This window comes from Lissotriton vulgaris, chromosome 5 (genome assembly GCF_964263255.1).
Source record: "Lissotriton vulgaris chromosome 5, aLisVul1.2, whole genome shotgun sequence".
NCBI classification, from domain to species: Eukaryota; Metazoa; Chordata; class Amphibia; order Caudata; family Salamandridae; genus Lissotriton; species Lissotriton vulgaris.
Genome location: NC_141693.1, coordinates 493,950,264 through 493,973,872, shown reverse-complemented (window position 1 = coordinate 493,973,872; position 23,609 = coordinate 493,950,264).

Genomic DNA, 23,609 nt, shown 5'->3' with positions numbered 1-23,609 from the left:
CTCTACTTCTCACTCTCTACTACTCTCTACTACTCACTCACTACTACTCTCCCTCTACTACTCACTCTCTACTACACACTCTCTACTACTCTCTACTACTCACTCTCTACTACTCTCTCTCTACTAGTCTCTACTACTCACTCTACTACTCACTCTCTACTACTCACTACTATTCTCTCTGCTACTCATTCTCTACTACTCTCTACTACTCACTCTCTACTACTCACTCTTTACTACTCTCTACTACTCACTCTCTACTGCTCTCTACTACTCACTCTACTACTTACTCTCTACTACTCTCTACTACTCACTCTCTACTACTCACTCTCTACTACTCTCTACTACTCACTCTACTATTCACTCTACTACTCTCTACTACTCACTCTCTGCTACTCTCTCTACTGCTCTCTACTACTCTCTACTACTCACTCTCTACTCTCTATTACTCACTCTCTACCTCTCTACCTCTCTCTTCTTCTCTCTCTACTAATCTCTACCTCTCTACGCTACCTCTCTACCTCTCTACCTCTACACCTCTACCTCTCTACCTCTCTCTACACGTACACATATACACATATATGCATATATATAGCATATGCATTTATATATATGTATGAAAAAAACACCTCCTCTCAACGAAAGAAGCAAAGCCTCGAAGGGGATTTGCAGGACAACACCCTTTATTTCAGTAAAATGGCGAATGCATTTCGGCCGGATTGGCCTTCGTCAGCGCCTGCGGTGAGTAATGAGGAAGTCCTGGCGTCCTGCAGATCAAATGCACCCAGCCGCACTCTGATAGGTGCCTAGTGTTAGCTCCGCCCCTCACTCAGGTGATGTTGCAGCCGGTCCGAGAAAATCAGCGGACTCCATTACCCAGGATACACTGTTAACGCCCAGGTAAGTATGGCTGAGGGACGTTCTTGATGCAATACAAGAAAATAGAAGGGGTTGGGTTCAATGCAGGACGTGAGCCGCAAAAGAAACTGGTGGTGCTGCCTCGAGTCGCCGTGCCTCACCTACCGAAAGTCCAAGTGTCAAATTCACAGGGGCGGGAGAACAATATATATATGTATGTGTATGTATAAAAAAAACAATAAAACATTTTTTTTTTTAAACAGCTACTTTTAAAACTGTCATTCTTTTTCCCCATGGTACGCTCCCCGGTACGCTCCCCGGTGCGCGTACCGGGCGCTCCCCCCGTGAAAATCAAAAAAAATTTTTTTTTTTGCCCCGCGGGCCCTTTCATGGCCCCCACATCAAACCTAGGGGGTCAAGGGGGGGTCTACTCTGCCCCCTTATGGTCATTTCCCTCTTTGTTTTGGCCACCTCTCGTGTCTCGATCCTACCGAGACACAAGATGGCGGCCGCTCCGGACTGTTTAGAATGTTTACAGACACCCCAGAGCCAATCAGCTTTCTGCGCGCAAGTCGCGTGGCGCGCCCGGTGCGCCTACCGGTGCGCGTACCGGAGCGCGGCTATAGATATATATATTTTTTTGAACCTTAATTACTCAAAATCCACTGGAGCACATATCTTGAGACATAGCAAAGGCACATCGGGCTACCAGTCCCTACAATTTTGCCAAGTTTGGTGGAAATCCATTCAGCCGTTCGGGCTAAAAGTGAAATTGACCGCCCTATTGAAATTAACATGGGGAAAACGCGTTTTGGGATCCCCCTTTAATCTCGGCCCCCGCTTGACGAATCCCCCCCAAACTTTCAGGGAAGGACCGGAACGCCGCGAGGCCATTTTGAGGAAATTTTGAGGCAGATTCGTCAACCGGCGCCAAAGTTATTCCAAATAGAATTTTGAGATTTAACATTGGAAAAAATCCTAACTATAACTACCTACTGGCGACCGCCAGTAGGTAATATATATATATAAAGAAGCCTTCACTGTTTCCCCTTGTGTGGCCTCTCTTCTTCCTACGGAGGAGTTCTGGATGATATTTCAGCGCGTGTGCCAGAAGTCGCGCTTTGAGAGGTCCCCGCAGCATTCAGTTGGCCCTGGCTACGCTGGTCTTCGCATCTGCGAAATTCTGTTTTCCCTAGTAAGGGAAAGACCGGGGCCCACCACCAAGCCTGGGAGGATTTTGGGCGATGTAGCAATCGGCTAGATTGCACTGTGGGCGTGGAGGACTTCCTACTTTGCCCCCGTCTATTTTGTTTCCCGGATTCTGGAGGTGGCTGCGGACTGGGGAGCGGAGGAGGCAACTGATGTTCGGCAAAAACCCCCTGGGGGCACTAGGATTAGCTGGGACAAGACTTACCCCCGCAAGACACCAAGAAACGGCCAGGTATGGTGCATTCTGTCTGGGTCCTGTAGGCACCGCACTACATGCAGCCTGCAGGAAGTGTCACGCGATTGGTACTCACCTGAAGGGGCGGAGTTACGTGTCCAGCAGCAGGAAGAGGCAAAGACAATTTAAGTCGAGCAGGAGCCTAAAACTGTGCTTATACCCATGGCGCTGAGGAAGGCGGACTTCAAGCCGAAATGCATTCGCCACTGTGGGTGTTGTATCGAATAAAGAAGCCTTCACTGTTTCCCCTTGTGTGGCCTCTCTTCTTCCTACGGAGGAGTTCTGGATGATATATATATATATATATATATATATATATATATATATATATATATATATATATATATATATTTATATATATATATTTACTGTTTACCCGTACCAGGTAGACCAATTATATTGGTTATAGGCAACATGGGAGACCATTTGACAGAGTACGTGGACTATTTTCTACAAAGCTTTGTCAAAGAACTCCCTACATACATTAAGGATACTGGTGAATTTTTGACAAATGTAAAAAAAGTTAGATGGTCAGAAGACCTGCTGTTTATAGCCCTAGATATTGAATCGTTATACACGAGCATTCAACACAGTACTAGTTTAAATGCTTTCAAAAGGTTTCTTTGACACCAGACCAGCTGAGTGTTACAACCATAACAAACTGTTGATGGAATTAATTTCATGGTGTCTTGACAATAATTTCTTTATCTTTAACAATGATGTATATGTCCAGAAGAGGGGTGTTGCGATGGGGGTCTGCTTTTCTCCTAGCTATGCGTATTTACACGTAGGCTGGTGGGAGGAGCAGGTCCTCAAACGCATACACTCTATAGATAGCAACATCCATGTGCAGCATTGGTTTAGATTCATTGACATTATTTTTATTGTGTGGAGAGGAAATGCCAAAAGTGCTACAGATGTTGTCCATAATATCAACCAAATGAGCAATGAAAGTATTGACTTTTTGGATGTTAAGGTGTTTGTTAAGAATGGAGAAATTGCTACCACACTGCATGGAAAAGCCACTGCTGGCAATTCTACACTACACGCCAGCAGTGCACACACCAAACACCTTATAGACAACATTCCTTTAGGGAGAACTATTAAGGCTTAAAAGAATCTGTACCAAACTCCCCTGAAACCTATGGTTTTTTTCTGTGAATTTCTAAGGTTTTTTTAAATGCTAATTTCTAGCAATATAGTCACTGAAACCTATGGTTTTTTCAGTGAATTTCAAAGTTTTTTTCAAATGCTAATTCCTAACTATTACGTCTCATTGCTAATTTTCAGGTGCAATAGTAGTTATACCTATTTTTTTGTACTGATTTTCTACAGTTTTTAACTGTCTATTTATAAATATTTTATTCTTTAAATAACATTATACATTTTTCTGAAAATTGCAAAGAAAAGTAAAACATTTTACCAACTGAAATATTGTTTCATTTCTTTCTTTTTATATTTTACTATATTTATATAATTTTCTTTTTTTTCCAAATTTCTTTCAGAGTCGTGCACCCAAAGCGTACACATCACGGTGGGTATGCAGATGCTAGTCATCAATTTTGAAAAGTCGTGAAGGATCCGCGTACGTTGTGCGACAGTTATGTATTTTTCAGTTACATCACATACATTTAATATTACACGATGTGCGTGATTGGTCTGTGACTAGTCCGTGACTTCCGCTCCCACGCATTCGTGACACATGCGCATTACGGTACGCATGGTGGCGGGTCCCGGGTGATGTCATGAATGTGCTAGGGCACACTGGGCGCTCGACTCCCTCAAAAAAAATTAATGTTCTAAAATAATATGCATGTTTCTTTAATATACATATTAGGGCAAGAGATTATCTAAGATATTCATGAAAATAATATATTTGTACTTATAATAAACGTATATTATTTTTAAATATATTTTTGGAAAGTCGCATCAGGTGCGTGCTTTGTTAGCGCAGAGTGCGCGGATCCCATATGACCTCAAATAAAAATATTTCATTGGTTCATAACATTTCCCACTGTAACTATTGAAGGACCCCACCCATTTTAATCATTCTTGTTGGAGCATCTTTAGCGAGACATCTATTTTCCTACAAGAAACCTTTGATGCTTGTTTTTTTTGGTGTTTTTCAAAAAATATCAAACAAAATGGCTTCTGGAGAGCAGCAGCAGCAGGAGGAAGTATCTTCTGAAGAATTTGTTGTGTGGAAATTCTTCACTTTTCCACCTGGAAAGAAGAAAGTAAATGAGAGAAAGGTGACGTGCAAAATTTGTCACCGAGGCATGTCAAGAGGCAGTGAAAAAAAATACTCTTGTGGCACTGCTTCTATGTACAAGCATCTCCAGACCACACATCCTCTCAATCTAGCTCGAGTTGAAATGAGGTGAGCTGCTTTGAACCCTCCACCTGCTGTGGCAAGTCGTCTGGAGTGTCCTTAGAACACCTGCAATGGACATTAGGCGAGAATTCGCCTTTCTCGAACAACACTGCTAGAAGTGTAAGAAACTTATATGCTTCGGCGAGCAGTCGGTGGATGCAGTTTGTGCTGCATAGCGCAACCATCATTGTTAATATTTTGTTTTTGTTTTTGGAATGATGAGAAAATTCTAAAAGTTTCATGTTTTATTCGTTCTTTTTTTGTTCATTTTTAGAAAAAACACCCCAAAAAATACAAAATTGTTAACAAAAATAAAGCAAAATACCAACGAAAAAAAAAGTTCCTATCAGAAATACCTTATCTGGTTAAAGATCGAACTATGATTGTAAGGTAATGTGTGAAAGTTTGGTTGAATATATGTATACTATTTACAACAAGGGGTGGTGAGGGACAGAGTCTCTGAATTAAGCAGAAAGCTCTCACCCAGTCAAGAGATCAGGGCTAGATCCAACACCGTTTTTTAGCTCACTGCACCATCCCAGTTTCAGAACCTGGCTGTATGCAAATTAGTCTGTTCCTGTCCCAGTGCATGATGGGAACAGGGCAAACCAAACTACAAAAGCCAATTCTTACACTGGGAAGGAAACAAGCTCCCGGGGACCGGTTTCTGGCATTACAGCCATCTTCGGCCCGGTTTGCTTGAATCCTGATGGTGCAATGAGCAAGGGTCTCACATCTGAGAATACCCTTCCACGCTTAGGGTGGACAAAAATATTTACAACAAGGGGTGGTGAGGGACAGAGTCTCTGAATTAAGCAGAAAGCTCTCACCCAGTCAAGAGATCAGGGCTAGATCCAACACCGTTTTTTAGCTCACTGCACCATCCCAGTTTTAGAACCTGGCTGTATGCAAATTAGTCTGTTCCTGTCCCAGTGCATGATGGGAACAGGGCAAACCAAATTACAAAAGCCAATTCTTACACTGGGAAGGAAACAAGCTCCCGGGGACCGGTTTCTGGCATTACAGCCGTCTTCGGCCCGGTTTGCTTGAATCCTGATGGTGCAATGAGCAAGGGTCTCACATCTGAGAATACCTTTCCACGCTTAGGGTGGACAAAAATATTTACAACAAGGGGTGGTGAGGGACAGAGTCTCTGAATTAAGCAGAAAGCTCTCACCCAGTCAAGAGATCAGGGCTAGATCCAACACCGTTTTTTAGCTCACTGCACCATCCCAGCTTCAGAACCTGGCTGTATGCAAATTAGTCTGTTCCTGTCCCAGTGCATGATGGAAACAGGGCAAACCAAACTACAAAAGCCAATTCTTACACTGGGAAGGAAACAAGCTCCCGGGGACCGGTTTCTGGCATTACAGCCGTCTTCGGCCCGGTTTGCTTGAATCCTGATGGTGCAATGAGCAAGGGTCTCACATCTGAGAATACCCTTCCACGCTTAGGGTGGACAAAAATATTTACAACAAGGGGTGGTGAGGGACAGAGTCTCTGAATTAAGCAGAAAGCTCTCACCACCTGTTTGGTCACCACCCCCTTTTTGTAAATCGTTTTTGGTCACTATAGGTGTGGCAGGGTATACTCAGACATGAGTCCCTTTCTCACTGCTCCATCAGGATTCAAGCAAGCCGGGCCGAAGAAGGCTGAAATGCCAGAAACCGGTCCCCGGTAGCTTGTCTCCTTTCTGGTGAAGAATTGGCTTGGTAGTTTAGTCTGCCCTGTTCCCATGATGCACTGGGCCAGGGACAGACTGATTTGCATATAGCCAGGTTCTGAGCTGGGATGGGGCAGTGAGATAAATAACGGTGATGGATCAAGCCCTGATCTTTGGACTGGGTAAGAGTGGTCTGTTTAACTCAGACACTCTGTTCATCACCACCCCCTTTTTGTAAATCGTTTTTGGCCACTATAGGTGTGGCAGGGTATACTCAGACATGAGTCCCTTTCTCACTGCTCCATCAGGATTCAAGCAAGCCGGGCCGAAGAAGGCTGAAATGCCAGAAACCGGTCCCCGGTAGCTTGTCTCCTTTCTGGTGAAGAATTGGCTTGGTAGTTTAGTCTGCCCTGTTCCCATGATGCACTGGGCCAGGGACAGACTGATTTGCATATAGCCAGGTTCTGAGCTGGGATGGGGCAGTGAGATAAATAACGGTGATGGATCAAGCCCTGATCTTTGGACTGGGTAAGAGTGGTCTGTTTAACTCAGACACTCTGTTCATCACCACTAAGCATGGGCGGAAAATCCGTTTCGCTCGCGGATTTTGCGGATTTTCGGTAAATTCGCAATCCGCGAGATCCGCGAATCTCCCGCAAAATCCGCAAATCCGCGAGCAGCAGATTTTATGGCTTGCTCGCACTGTTCGCGTGAGTTCGCGGCTTGCCAGTACAACTTCGCACCCCGCGAGTAAGTGCTAAATTGCAGAAATACGATCCTAGCAAAACTGAAACTACTTACCAGGTTCAAAAGTTCAGGCTCATCATTAGTAGCCATTTCCTGTAGTGCTTCCTGAGGGGCCCCTCCAGAGTTCAGTTGCCAGTTGCAACTATTATGTGACCCTGCTCTGAACCTCAGAATAGTTACACATATGCCACAAAGGTCCTGAATTACAGCTAAGGGAGACAAGCAGGAGCCAGGCTGGAAGTTAAAATCCATTAATCAGCCCCTAATTCATTATTGTCAGTTGGGGCAGGGCAGGTGTTGTAACTAATTTTGCAACAATAAAAGCACTTAGCAAGTGCAAAAGATCACTAATCAGGAAGCACTAAGGAAGCAGGTGCCAGCTAAAAAAATATTCTGTGACACATTAATCAGCCCCAAATTAATTCAGGTCACTTGAGGCAGGGAAGGTGTGCTTTGCTTTGCCGAAAATAATGTACACTGGACAACCAGAGGGTGTGGTGATGAAACAGAGGGTGGCATGGGTGGGCCAGAGGGTGGCATGAGTAGTCAGAGAGTGGCAGTGGTGACAGAGAGTGGCAGTGATGAAGAAGAGTGTCCCAAACAGGCTGGACACGTAGAAACAACAAGTTCGCAAAACTTGCGACCCGACAGGTAAGTTCGCAAATTGCGAAATTGTAAAAACCCTCGCGAACTGGCAGGAACACGCGCGAACACAAAAAAAAAGAAATCCGCAAATTCGCGGGAATTCGCGGATTTTGCGGATTGCGAGTTCGCAAATCCGCAAAATTCGCGAACGCGAGATTCGCAAAATTCGCCCATGCTTAATCACCACCCCCTTTTTGTAAATCGTTTTTGGCCACTATAGGCGTGGCAGGGTATACTCAGACATGAGTCCCTTTCTCACTGCTCCATCAGGATTCAAGCAAGCCGGGCCGAAGAAGGCTGAAATGCCAGAAACCGGTCCCCGGTAGCTTGTCTCCTTTCTGGTGAAGAATTGGCTTGGTAGTTTAGTCTGCCCTGTTCCCATGATGCACTGGGCCAGTGACAGACTGATTTGCATATAGCCAGGTTCTGAGCTGGGATGGGGCAGTGAGATAAATAACGGTGATGGATCAAGCCCTGATCTTTGGACTGGGTAAGAGTGGTCTGTTTAACTCAGACACTCTGTTCATCACCACCCCCTTTTTGTGAATCGTTTTTGGCCACTATAGGTGTGGCAGGGTATACTCAGACATGAGTCCCTTTCTCACTGCTCCATCAGGATTCAAGCAAGCCGGGCCGAAGAAGGCTGAAATGCCAGAAACCGGTCCCCGGTAGCTTGTCTCCTTTCTGGTGAAGAATTGGCTTGGTAGTTTAGTCTGCCCTGTTCCCATGATGCACTGGGCCAGGGACAGACTGATTTGCATATAGCCAGGTTCTGAGCTGGGATGGGGCAATGAGATAAATAACGGTGATGGATCAAGCCCTGATCTTTGGACTGGGTAAGAGTGGTCTGTTTAACTCAGACACTCTGTTCATCACCACCCCCTTTTTGAATATATGTATACAGCATGATTGACTGAAATAATGCATTAGTAGTGTATGGTAAATTTACAGGTGAAGATTTATGAGGGAGTACTGCAGCATGACACTGCAAGCACTTTAGCTGCACTGCACTGTGGCACCTCCGAAGCACAGGAATGTGACATATGTACAATAATATGTTGCAACTTTGTGCTTCCCTCTGCCCTTCTGCACAATATGCAGCCATGCGGTGACACAGGCACTCTTGCACCATGGTGCAAGGATGTCTGTGTCATGTGGAGATTGTTTTTTGTGCAGGAAGGGATACCTTCCTGCACAAAAACAATCAGTAAAGGTATTTTCCTCTTTCAGTGTATGCTGTGGAATGCAGCATGCATTGAAAGAGGAAAAAATGAGGAGAAATGAAAACAATTCTCCTCGTTGAGCCGTGCTACATCACCTCTAGGTTGGCGCAGCATTCACACACATCTCCAGATTTGCGGTTTCTCATAAATCTGGAGATGTGTCTTGTTCTATGGGAGTTGCCTGGGAACATCCACAGCAACACCTATGGAACGCCCCGTCAACGCAAAGTTCAGTGTATAAAGGGGTCATATTTACAAGGAGAGGAAAAAACATGCAAGGCGGCTTTTCCTCTTCTTGTAAATATGAAGGAGTGCCTGGCGCCATCACTACATTACAAAAAGTGACATACTGGTGGCGCAGGGTGCTTGTAAATCTGCCCCTTAAGTGCTTAGGTACTGGCAGACTGACACAATAAGAACATAGTGCTGGATGGATGATTGAAGAATTTAATGAGACTGACAGGAGGTATCCTATGCTGCATGGGTACTACTTCAGTATTTAATGGAGTGGACCAATTTTATTTATTTTATGTAGTTTGTAGAGCGCGCAGCTACCCCCGAAGGGGTGTCCCGGCGCTAAAATCCAGAGTTACCAAGGGAAAGGGGGAGTGAAGCAGGAGGAGCAGAGAAGAGACTAAAGTCCGGAGAAGAGCCAGGTTTTAAGTTTGGCTCGGAAGATGGATTCAGAGGGACAAAATCTCAGCTCAATTGGAAGGGAGTTCCACAATTTGGCAGCAATGACACTGAACCCTCTGCCACCAGTTCTAGATAATCTAAAACGGGGCGGGATCAGGAGGCGGAGGTCATTAGATCTCAGGGATCTGGTGGAGCGGGATATCGCAACCCGTTTTTTCAGATAAGTAGGTCCGCAGTCGTTGACGGCTCGATAGGTGAGGGTGAGGACCTTGAACTGAATGCGGCTAGCCACTGGAAGCCAGTGGAGTTCCTTCCGATAGGCAGAGACAGATTGACGGTACGGGATATTACCGATCAGTCTGGCTGCAGCATTCTGGACAATCTGCAGCCGGCCTATCAGGTATTGGGGGGCACCAGCATAGAGGCTATTGGCATAGTCCAAGTGGGACGTGATGAGGGCTTGGGCGACTGTTCGGCGGGAATCCAGGGGGAGATAGGGAAGGATTTTCCTGATCATGCGCAATTTCATGAAGCAGGCGGAGGTGACTTTATTCACCTGGGTTTTGCATGACAGGGAGTCATCAAATTGGAAACCTAGATTCCGAGCCGAGTGAACGGGGGACGGGGCGGGATCAAGCGCCGTGGGCCACCACCAAGAGGAGGGGATGGAGGTTCTCTGATTGAAAAACAGAACCTCCGTTTTATCTGCATTCAATCTGAGGTGATTCGCGGTCATCCAGGCACTGATGTTGTTAAGGCATTGGCGAAAATTGACGAATGCGGAGTCCGATTGGTCCCTGAAGGAGAACACCAACTGTGTGTCGTCAGCGTAAGAGACCATCCTGACTCCGTAGGACTCCACGACGTCGGCCAAGGGGGCAAGATAGACGTTGAAGAACAGGGGGCTGAGGGCGGAACCTTGCGGCACCCCACATGACAGAGGTTTTTTCTCAGACTTAAAGGGACGCAGCAGTACCCTTTGACTTCTAGATGAGAGGAAGGACTCGATCCAGCCGAAGGCAGTGCCACCAATGCCTATCTGCTTAAGTCGGTCAAGGAGGATGGGGTGAGAGACCGTATCGAATGCTGCGGACAAGTCGAGGAGAACCAGCATGGCCTCCTCGCCCCTGTCCACGCATTCTCGAATTGTTTCGGATACTTCCAGCAGGGCCGTCTCAGTACTGAATCCGGCTCTGAATCCGGATTGAGATCCATGCAGCAGGGAATGGTTTTCTAGGTATTCCGTGAGTTGCAGCTGCACAGCTTTTTCCAGGACTTTGGCGGGTTTAGGAAGAAGGGAAATGGGACGATAATTAGCAAAAACAGTGGGATCAGCGTCTGCTTTTTTTAGAATAGGGATCACCAGAGCCTCCTTCCAGGTGGTAGGGAAGAAGCCATGGTGAAGGGAGGCATTCCAGATGGAGAGGAAGGGGCAGGCGAGTGAAGGCGCCAGTTCTCCCATGATTTTTGCGGGGACAGGATCAGAGGGGGCACCGGATTTGCAGTGAATAAGTAGTCTAATAGCCTCGTCCTGGTTAAGTTTGTTAAATGAAAGAAAGGACGGTGACTCTGGGGGACTAGTGGGAAAAGGCAATAGAATGTATCTGCTTAGAGATTTGTAGGGATTATGCACAGAATATTTTATATGTACTTGTGTTGGTGCCTAGGTCATTTTATAAGAATACCACTAGTAACTGGAATGATGACAGTGCTGCAAATAGAGTGAACCCTTAATTTATAAGTGCTTACGTATTGGTGGAGTGATAGGATAAGTAGAAAGTGGTAGAAAAGTGATTAAAGAAGTGCATGGGACAGACTAGATGATTCCTACACTGCATGAGTACTAACTGGGTATTTAGAAGAGTTTATCAATAGTATGGAGCTGGTTAGACGTTTGCTTGGATAGTGCACAAAAAATTATAGCTGTACTTGGCCATTCCATAAGTTCATGACTAGCAACTAGAATAATTACAGTATTATAAACAGAGTATATAGTGAATTTATAAGTGCTTAGGTACTGTGCAAGGCCTCAGAAAGTAGAGATTCAGCTGCCTTCTGGAAAGCGTTGAATGCTCCTTTCCTATATGTCAATACTAAGGCACGCATAGAAATAGCGATTACTGAGGGTGAATGGGTAAACCATTTCTCCCAGCTCTATAGTACCACACATGGAGAACATCAGATGCTATTGCATACTTCTGGGCAAGAAAGGGTTAAGGGCATCAAATTGGATGTCACCCTGAAAGAAGTAATGGTGAGCCTTAAAGCAACACGGGGAGGAAAAGCCGCAGGTCCAGATAGCGTCCCAGCGGATCTGTTCAAAAATATCACTGAGCTCTGGGGGCCTATTTTGGTACAAGTTTTTAATGCTGCCATGGACAAGGGCCTCATTGCCTCGTGGTTTACTTCCGTAATTGTGCCTATATTTAAGAACGGAGATAGGCAAAATTGTGCATGTTACCGACCCATTTCTTTACTAGATTCATCCATAAAAATCCTTGGGAGAGTTATTTTAGGGAGACTTCGAAGCTGGGCAGAAGATAATATGATAATCAGCGATTTGCAATATGGTTTCCAAAAAGGGGTAGGAACAATATAGCAAGGCCTAAATGTATTTATTCTACAACAGAAATATACCATGGCAAGGGGAGAACACATATGCTTTACATTCGTTGGCATAACGTCAGCATTTGACTGCGTCTCTCACAGTAAACTATGTACGATATTAGAAATCTTGGGGGTGGAAGAAACTAATATTCGCTTTTTTAAGGGAATAATATTCAGGTGCCACTGCATCGGTTTGCTATGGGAAGAACGGAGAGTGCTCCAGATCATTTGGGATAGGCGTGGGGTACGCCAGGGTTGCGTTCTGGCCCCTTTTCTATTCCTGGTTTACATTAATGACCTTGAAATAACTCTACTGCAAGAATGCAGGGATATGCCCATGGTGGATAAAAGATCAATCCCTGCACTCTTATATGCAGATGATGCGGTCATAATGGCACGGACCCCTTTAGCCCTAGAGGGCTTATTAACATATTTTAACACCTTCATGTTAAACCTAGATCTGAAAATTAACTGCACAAAAACCTTTACAATGTATTGTGGCCCTGGTAATAACCGACGGAGAAAAACCATGTTTATCAAGGAAGGACCCCTGGATTGCACTCCTACTTTTGCTTATTTGGGCATTTTGTTCCATGAGTCTTGTACATGGGCAAGTGCTATAAACGCAAGAAGTCTTATGTTTTCTAAATCGATAATGGCCTTGAAAAATTTTACAAAAAAAATGGGGAAAAAGCCAATTAGAGAACTCTTAAAAATCTTTAATGCCACTTGTATATCAATTGCTATTTATGGCTCGGGAATTTGGGGATATGCAAACATAAAATCCATCCAACTAATGAGATACATCTTAGCAGTACCTGAGAGTGTCTCAAGTTACATTTGTCATACGGAATTAGGTCAGGCATACATCGAAGATATAGTTACAAGTCCAGCCTATACTTCTTTGGCATAGGGTCTGGACTACTAAAGAGTGTATACTGAACCAAACCATTATAATGGATGTTTTAAATCTAGAACATGTGAGCAGGATCAAATGGCTTGTCTATGTAAAAGACTTTCTAGTTAAAATAGACTGCCAGAAATACTTTGATGATCCTACCTCAATGTTCAATATCCCAAGGAAAGTACTAAAAAAAAATGTATGGAGTATCTGGAAGACAAAAGAGCAAGCGAGGAAACAAAAAATAAAGACTGTATGCTCACATCAATTGATTTTAAGTCAGGATAAATTACAGCCGTACTTAACCTTACATATGAGTAATTATGAGAGGTTAGTCCTGACACGTTTTAGGTTAAATATTCTTTTTAGCGTTCTCAGTTTCCCTGTTATGAATGCCTGGTCATATGATTTAATTAAATGCCTGTGTGATGATATATCAGTTCAATCGGACATTCATATTTTATTCTTCTGTAAATTTTATGTATTACATCGGAGGAAATTTATCATCCCATTTTTAAAAGGAAATGAATGTGAAACGCTGCCGCCTAGCTTTTTTAGAAATGCAGAAATTAGATACTGTTTTAACAGTGGCATCTATTTTAGGATTTTTTAAAAATGAAACCCAACCACTGACAACCTGGCCACCTTCAAGAACGCCACCAGCAAACACCACCAACTGATCCGATCCACCAAGAAATCATCATTCAAGGATCGACTCAACAACAACGCCCACAACAGCAAAGAACTATTCAACATCGTCAAAGAGTTTACCAACCCCACCGCCGGCACCAACGACATCACTCCCTCCCAAGACCTCTGCGACTCTCTAGCCTCGTTCTTCCACAACAAAATCGCTGACATACGTAACAGCTTTGGAGACCAGTCCACCCCACCCACCTCCGAACTTGAACCCCACTCCAACTACCTTCGTGCCTGGAACCCAATCACCACTGAAGACACCATCCGCCTGATGAACACCATTCACTCAGGATCACCAACCGACCCCTGTCCCCATCACATTTTCAACAAATCAGACTCTATTATCGCACCCCATTTCCGAGACGTCATCAACTGCTCCCTCAACTCCGCTACCTTCCCGAAAAGCTGGAAACATGCCGAACTCAGCGCCCTCTTAAAGAAACCTACAGCAGACCCCACTGAACTTAAGAACCACCGCCCCATCTCGCTCCTCCCATTCCCTACCAAAGTCATTGAGAAAGCCGTCAACAGTCAACTCGCCGCCTTCCTCGAATCCAACAAATCCCTCGACCCTTCACAGTCTGGCCTCCGAGCCAAACACAGCACCGAGACCACCCTCATTGCAGCAACAGACGACATTCGAACCCTACTGGACAACGGAGAAACAGCTGCCCTCATCCTACTTGACCTCTCCGCAGCCTTCGACACAGTCTGTCATAGCACCCTTATACAACGCCTCAGCACCGTCGGAATACAAGGAAAAGCATTGGACTGGATAATCTCGTTCCTCGCCGGAAGAACTCAGAGAGTCCGCCTCCCCCCTTTCAGATCAGAGGCCACCGAAGTCATCTGCAGCGTACCCCAAGGATCTTCACTCAGTCCCACCCTCTTCAACGTATACATGAGTCCCCTCGCATCCATTGCGCGCCAACACAACCTCAACATTATCTCCTACGCAGACGACACCCAGCTGATCCTCTCCCTCACCAAAGATTTAAACACCGCCAAAACCAACCTACACAGAGGGATGAAAGAAGTAGCCGAGTGGATGAAGAACAGCCGTCTAAAATTGAACCCGGAAAAAACGGAAGTCCTCATCTTAGGATCATCCCCCTCCGCCTGGGATGACTCATGGTGGCCACTGGCCCTGGGAACTGCACCCATACCAACGGACCACGCACGTAACTTGGGCTTCATTCTGGACTCCTCCCTCACGATGACCAGACAAGTCAACGCCATCTCATCATCATGCTTCAACATTCTACGCATGCTCAAAAAAATCTTCTGTTGGATCCCCACCGAAACAAGAAAGACAGTCACCCATGCACTGGTCACAAGTCGACTGGACTACGTAACCACCCTTTACGCCGGAACCACAGCCAAACTACAGAAAAAACTCCAACGCATCCAAAACGCCTCAGCCAGACTCATCCTTGACATTCCCCGCCAAGCTCACATTTCAGGTCACCTGAAAGACCTCCACTGGCTCCCCGTCAACAAGAGAATAACGTTCCGCCTTCTCACCCACGCACACAAAGCCCTCCACGACCTAGGACCCGAATACCTCAACACGCGCCTGTCCTTTTACACCCCCAACTTCGATTGTCCAATTAAGTCCTCGCCACAATTCCACGCATCCAAAGATCCACCATGGGGGGAAAATCCTTCTACTACTTAGCGGCTAAGACCTGGAATTCTCTCCCCACCCACCTCCGCCTTACACAGAACCGCCTCTCCTTCAGAAAACAACTAAAAACTTGGATATTTGATAAGTAAAGCTCCCCCCCTCCCTCAAGCGCCTTGAGACCCTCTGGGTGAGTAGTGTGCTATACAAATTTAAACTTGACTTGACTTGACTTGGAGTAATTTCAGTGTTGCAAAGAAAGTGCGTGCTGAATTAATAAGTGCTTAGGTATTGGCGGAGTGATAGGATACGTAGATAGTGCTGGATGGGTGAATGGAGAAGTGCATCGGACAGACAGAAGGATTCCTAGACTGCATAGGTACTAACTGGGTATTAAAAAGTCCGTATCAATAGTATGCAGCTGGTTAGATGTCTGCATGCATAGTGCACAGAATATTGTGCTGTACTAGTATTGCTGTTTCTATGGTTTTGAGAATGGTAGTCTGTATTTTAGGGTATGAGAAAGTGCATCAGATGATCACGTGGATGATGTCATCAGTGATGTAATTTGATATGTCATCAGTGATGTCACTGACCAAGTCATAGGTGTCGTAATTTGTGATGTCATCGGCCGTGCATTGCGGGGGCGCAAGTTATAGTTAGCACAACTAACTATAACGGCCAAATTTCTCTAGTTTTGTACGAGTGAAATGTCCAACTAACTATGACGTCAATGAAACCTGTGGTTTTTTCAGTGAATTTCTGAGTTTTTTTAAATGCTAATCACCTTAGAACACACCACAAAAATGAGTATGGTACCATCAACACATAATTTATAATGCAACTAAAGTCTTAAAACCTTCTATTAACTGCAATACTTTTTAATGAGGTGCTATCATGTATATTGGTCCCAAGATGGCTGCTAACTCTTCTTGGATGAAGTGCTGACAGCCAATCAGATCTCAAGATGAGATGTATGGTTAGGCTCCACCCAGATATATATATTTCTTTTTCCATTAAAATTTAAAAAACTACTGAACAGATTTACACCATTTAACAAAAAAGAGCTCTTTCTGAACCAAGGGCTACCTTTTTGCCAAATTCGGTGTAATTCTAAAGTTTCCTGGGGAAAATTGCATGAAGAAAACACGTTTTGGGACCCCCCTTTTTCCTCGGCCCCCGCTTGTCGAATCACCCCAGATAGTAGTGGACCGAAGCGGGCCATAAGTTTTGAAAATTTCGCGAAGGTTCTTCAATCTGCGCCAAGGTTATTGGGAATAGAATGTTACTATTTTCCTATGGTAACTAGGTCTTAACTATAACTACCTACTGGCGACCACCAGTAGGTAATATATATATATATATTTCAATCACAGGCCCCGCCCCAACCGGGATGAACATTATTTGAACACTCTAAGTTTTATCAGAATCCCCTTGGCTTTATATTAAGGAACTGTGCAAGGCCGGTTATACAAAGACTAATACGAACATAATACCACGAGCCCATTGGGGGCGGGGCCTGTGATTGAAATACCTTGAAGTTCCTAAACAGTCTGTTTCCCTGAGAGTGTTTTGCCAGTGAACAAGAGCAGTACACATGCTTGAAACGCGTATGGCTTTTCTGAAAAGGGGGATGGCGCAATGAGAGTCGTGCTGCCAGCGGCGTTGTGAGCATACACCCCTTCGTGAGTAGCCTCCTCATGGGACAAATCCTTTGTGCATCTTTTAGCGGCCAGTCCAGCCTCGAGGAGGCTCCGCTTCCTAGTGAGCTGATCCCAGTGCTAGGAACCACGAGCAAGTCAGGGAACTGAGGGGGCCTAAGCCGCTGGTTGACATTAGCACGGCCGTCAGCGCTGCTATCTAAAGCTTTTCACCTAACCGGGATGAACATTATTTGAACACTCCAAGTTTTATCAGAATCCACTTGGCTTTATATTAAGAAACTGTGCAAGGCCGGTTATACAAAGACTACTACGACCACAATACCACAAGCCCATTGGGGTGGGGCCTGTGATTGAAATAAATTGAAGTCCCTAAACAGTCTGTTTCCCTGAGAGTGTTTTGCCAGAGAACAAGAGCAGTACACATGCTTGAAACGGGTATGGCTTTTCTGAAAAGGGGATGGCTCAATGAGAGTCATGCTGTCAGCGGCGTTGTGAGCATACACCCCTTCGTGAGTAGCCTCCTTATGGGACAAATCCTTTGTGCATATATATATATGTATATATATATCCAAATCAGTTAGCTGCCCGCTAAGGAAAGGCCCACAACAGGTAAATCTGCTTGAACTTCTTTATTGGAGGTTGCCGTGTGCGAGCAATGACAAACTGCTTGCCGATATTCTTCTCCGAGTCCGACGCGTTTCATGCTTCTCTGCATTTCATCAGGGACTGAGGATTCTAACTCTGCGTGATAGCGCTGCATTAGTTACTTATAGTTCTAGTCCCGCCTCAATGGGCGTGGCCGACAGGCATCTTGGTACTTGTAGTTAAATTGTTTCCCCAGTGGGTTGAGTGCTATCAGCAGTTTTCAAAGTATAAAATTTTTACCACAGTGGGCTGCCGCATGAATTCACCACCACGCACCGGCACCCTTGTTCCTCCAAAATCGCACCTGCTCCACTTGCAATCTCGCCATTCTTGCTTGACTGCTGGACTGTCTTGAAACAGTGGGGCCGTTCCGCGACCCAGGCATGGCCGCAAATATCCAAATCAGTTAGCTGCCCGCTAAGGAAAGGCCCACAACAGGTAAATCTGCTTGAACTTCTTTATTGGAGGTTGCCGTGTGCGAGCAATGACAAACTGCTTGCCGATATTCTTCTCCGAGTCCGACGCGTTTCATGCTTCTCTGCATTTCATCAGGGACTGAGGATTCTAACTCTGCGTGATAGCGCTGCATTAGTTACTTATAGTTCTAGTCCCGCCTCAATGGGCGTGGCTGACAGGCATCTTGGTACTTGTAGTTAAATTTGAGGTGTTGCCCGTTGGGTATTGTACTGCCGACCCAACGAGGAGCATTGCCGATGATGAAGCATGATACTCGCAAGGGTGTGTGAGGCCACTACATCCAACAAAATTGATGCCCATTTGTAGGTACCCCACGTTGCCCTACAGCATCCCTAACCTGTCTCCAACCAAACTAGCACTCCTTTAGGAACATCCTGGCACCCTCTTGTAAATTAAAAGTTCTGGAATCTACGTGGATCCACAAATTTCGTCACACTCAGGATTCCCCTAGGTCTCCGGATAAAAGTGATACCTCACCCAAGTGAATAGGCAAGGGCTGAAAAAACCTATTGAGGCAACATCAAAACTACATATCACAAAACAACCTGGTTTTGCAAGGGGGGGTCCCATGAGTTTTTTGCCCCGGGCTCAGTGGCCATCTAGAGAAACCTACCAAACCCACACATTTCTGAAAACCAGACACGAGCCGGAGTCCAGCGAGGTATGGCTTGCGTGGGTCCCCTAATGTTTTCCTACCCACAATCCCCTGCAAACCTCAAATTTTCTCAAATTTCTGTGTGGGAAAGTTCTGGAATCTACGTGGATCCACAAATTTCCTCATACCCACTGTTCCCCCTGGTGTCCCGATAAAAATGATACCACACCCTCGTGGGTGGGTCAAGTACCTGTGACAGGCAAGGACCCAAAATCTATTGAGGCGACATCAAAATTACCTATTACAAAACAACCTGGTTTTGAAAAGGGGATCCCATGAGTTTTTGACACCGGGCTCGGCAGCCATCTAGGGAAACCTACCAAACCCACACATTTCTGAAAACTTGATACCCAGGGGAGTCCAGCGAGGTATGGCTTGCATAAGTCCCCTAACATTTTCCTACCTAGAACCGCCTGCAAACTTCAAATTTAGCTGAAAAAAAATCACTTTTTACTGACATTTCTGCGTGGGAAAGTTCTGGAATCTATGTAGATCCACAAATTTCCTCCCACCCACTGTTCCCCCAGGTCTTACGATAAGATGTATACCTCACTCGTGTGGGTGGGTCAAGTCACCATGACAGGCAAGGGCCCAAAATCTATTGAGGCGACATCAGAACGACCTATCACAAAACAACCTGGTTTTGCAAGGTGGGGTCACCTGGGTTTTTGTCCCCGGGCTCGGCGTCCATCTTGCAAAATTACCAAACCCAAACATTTCTGAAAACTAGACACCCGGAGGAGTCCAGCAAGGTATGGCTTGCATGAGTCCCCCAACGTTTCCCTACGTTAAGGTAACTTAAGTTAGGATTTGTCTTAAGTTTGTCTTAAATTTTGCTCTTAAGACAAAATCCAAACTTAAATTAAACTTAAGTTAAACTTAAGTTAAGATTTTGTGTAAGACCAAAACTTAATACAAACTTAAGACAAAATCCTAACTTAAGTTTAATTTAAGTTTAACTTAAGTTTGGATTTTGTCTTAAGACCAAAACCTAAGACAAACTTAAGATAAAATCTTAACTTTACTACTCCTAAATGCCTTTGTGAATACCGAAAGTCGTGAAGTTAGGATTTTGTCTCAGATTACAAATTGTGAATCGGTCCCAACATGATTAAAATGCAGTCCAGGCATTGGATAAAAAAGAAAGCTTGAAAAAGGTCTTACGTCAAAAACAGTAACTATTGCAAGGAGCAATTCTCTTATGTCTGTGAGTCTATGGGTTTGAGAGAGTATATATTAATTAAACATAATGGTGCTTATCAGATTGATAAAGGCTGTTGATAGTCTCTTTGAGTTGCCGGGTCGAGAAATGCCAAACGCATTAAAGAGTTTTGATTCTTCAGTCTTTGTGTGCACGTTCTCTTCTTTTGATGGAGTTGGTATATGTATTGACATTCAAAAACATCAGCAGTTGATACTTTAACAAGCACCACCAGTGGTTTGGGCCATCGGCTTGAACCCCAATTGTTTGGGATGAGGTACAGTATTGCCAGATCGCTTCAGAATTTTCATTGGAAAGGAGTATACCAGGCGTTGGCCAAAGTGGAGGTGAAGACGCACTGAAGTTTGATACGACATCTGTGTACAGTTGAAAGAATCCTCAATGTGAGACCAGGGAGGCAAGATGGCTGCTGACAGGTGGTAGTGTGTAGTCGCGTCTCACTCCACCTCCTGTCTGATGCTGATATAGATGGAAAAGTAACCTCTGCCAATGGTTCTAAGTGCGAAGCCCTTGGCTATATATCGTGGGTCTGCAAGCAGTGGTTTAAGCGGTGAACCCAACGGGCTTTGGAGTCGATATACCAGCTGGTATATTGAGAGGATATTAGCGTGGGTGCAAAGGAAAGTCTCTGATATCCTCACGTTGGTCGGCAGGTCCGCTGCAAAGATGCCGCCCGCACGACAAAGGGATCGGAGCAGAAGGAGTTACCCGCCCTGAAGGATGCCAGCGGAAAGGACAAGGTGAAAGCCGATGGAAAAAGTGGGACCGGTGGGGCCAGTGCTCTGAAAAAGAATACAACCAACTCATCTAAAAGGGCTCTGGGGAAAAAAGCAGCGGAAGATTGCGCTGGAAGCGCTGTAGTCCCGACCCCGGGGGCACCACGAGATAGCGCTCCCCCATGCTACACGCAGATTAGTATTCACATGTTCTCCACTTGTCCTCAGCTCCAAATGCTTATCAAGGCGGTTGAAGGTTTTCTAACTAATTCGCTAAGGGAGGCAACTACTCTTTCCACCCCCCTGATTATGTTAGGAGTCAGTACATTTCCACTCGTTATCTATGGCGAATTTATATTTGTGGCCATGGCTGTTTTTAGATTAGCAATAGCAAGGACGTGACTTGATAAAACTCCCCCAATAATGCAACAATGGCTGGCCACACTCCTTGCTGTCTATAATCTGGAAAAAGGAATATATGTAAGAAGAGGCAGGAGAAAGAAGGAACTTGGGAGAAGGATCTAGGAGCCAATCAGCCCATGGAAAGAAGGGCTGGTGGGGGGGACCGATAGTACGACCTCTTTCTCTCCCCCCCATCTAGAGTAGGGGGTAGGCATAAGTAGAAACCTGCACACAGGAAGGATAAGATAGAATGTAATCTCTACGACATGATTGATTTCTCTTTGTTGTTTTTGGCTGTTATGAACTGTAATTCTATGCTACGAGTCTACGTAATGTTCTGTGCGTTGTTCTGATAAAATAAATAAATATATTAAAAAAAAATAAAGGATCCTCAATGCTTTATTAGATAAAAGTCATATCTAACATGAGAAACAGTTAAAGGAATTCATCTAAGTGTCACAAAACGGAATATATAGGTTTTTCACACAAAATATAGCAGCAATTAAATTATGCAGTCTATCTGAAGAGTCTCGAGAAAGATTATACAAACAGGTGTGGCCTCGCAGTGCGAGACTGTGCAAAGACATATAAATTTAGCATTTCCTCTTATGGGATTAAATAACAAGGTTAATTGAGTGTCGTTAATTATAACCTGTGCTAAATACTGTCATTTGAAACATTTTGTCATTTATTATGTTAAAACCTACCCATTTAATTTTTAGTAGGGGACTGGTAGTTTTTCAAATATTAACTACATGGCACAAGGAATCCAACGTTTGTATATGTTTACACTTATCTACAGTTCTTAAGTCGAGCCTGAAACAGCGTGCAAGCGCTGCTCTGGCGATCTGTTGCAATTAGAGTATGAAGGAAAAGCTGCACCCATATTTTTCATTGGATTTTGTCTTTGTCCTTCATAAATGCTGGTGTTTGATTCCTTAATAGGCTTGTTAGCCCCTCCTTAGAATGGCCATGTTGTCATTTGTATCCTCTCATGGCTACTGGCCCTTTTACTTGGTTGTTACACGGTAAGTGTACTTTTTTTCTTTATTGAGCTTCTCCTACATTAGGCTGGATGAGATGCTTCACCTACATTCATCACACCATGCCTGCTTTCACTTTCAAAAACAACAGGTGATGGACCGAATGTGGATCAGCCGGGCTGATGAGAGGTGTTACCTCGAAACCGGTCCGGTCCTCGGATGCTTGATTCCCTTCTGGGAAGGACATGGCTTTTGTAGTTCGGACTGGACTGTTCCCATGGGGCACAGGGTCAGAGCTGATTTGCATATCGCCATTGTCTAACCCAGGGTGGTGTGGAGTGCAAAAAAACGATGGATTTGGGCCCAGATCTTTGGACTGGGTTGAATGTGTGACATTGATCCACATTCTGTCCATCACTTGTTTTGTTTGCAATACCGCCATAAGTGCGCTGGGGATGCTCAGACGTGGGTCCCAGGCACTCCACACCACTGGAGTCAAGCTAGCCGGGCTGATGAGAGGTGTTACCTCGAAACCGGTCCGGTCCTCGGATGCTTGATTCCGTTCTGGGAAGGACATGGCTTTTGTAGTTCGGACTGGACTGTTCCCATGGGGCACAGGGTCAGAGCTGATTTGCATATCGCCATTGTCTAACCCAGGGTGGTGTGGAGTGCAAAAAAACGATGGATTTGGGCCCAGATATTTGGACTGGGTTGAATGTGTGACATTGATCCACATTCTGTCCATCACTTGTTTTGTTTGCAATACCGCCATAAGTGCGCTGGGGATGCTCAGACGTGGGTCCCAGGCACTCCACACCACTGGAGTCAAGCTAGCCGGGCTGATGAGAGGTGTTACCTCGAAACCGGTCCGGTCCTCGGATGCTTGATTCCGTTCTGGGAAGGACATGGCTTTTGTAGTTCGGACTGGACTGTTCACATGGGGCACAGCAAGCAAGCTGGGCCGACGACGGCTGAAATGCCAGAAACTGGTTCCCTGTAGCTTGTCTCCTTCCCAGTATAAAAATTGGCTTGGTAGTTTGGTTTGCCCTGTTCTCATCATGCTCTGGGACAGGAACAGACTAATTTGCAGATAGCCAGGTTCTGAAGCTGGGATGGTGCAGTGAGCTAAAAAACGGTGATGGATCAAGCCCTGATCTCTTGACTGGGTAGGAGTATTCTGCATCATTCAGAAACTCTGTCCATCACTTTTTCCAAAACTGTTCCCATGGGGCACAGGGTCAGAGCTGATTTGCATATCGCCATTGTCTAACCCAGGGTGGTGTGGAGTGCAAAAAAACGATGGATTTGGGCCCAGATCTTTGGACTGGGTTAATTGTGTTACATTGATCCACATTCTGTCCATCACTTGTTTTGTTTGCTTTCACTTTCAAAGCAGAGACAATGGTGCCCATTTGTTTGCAATGCCA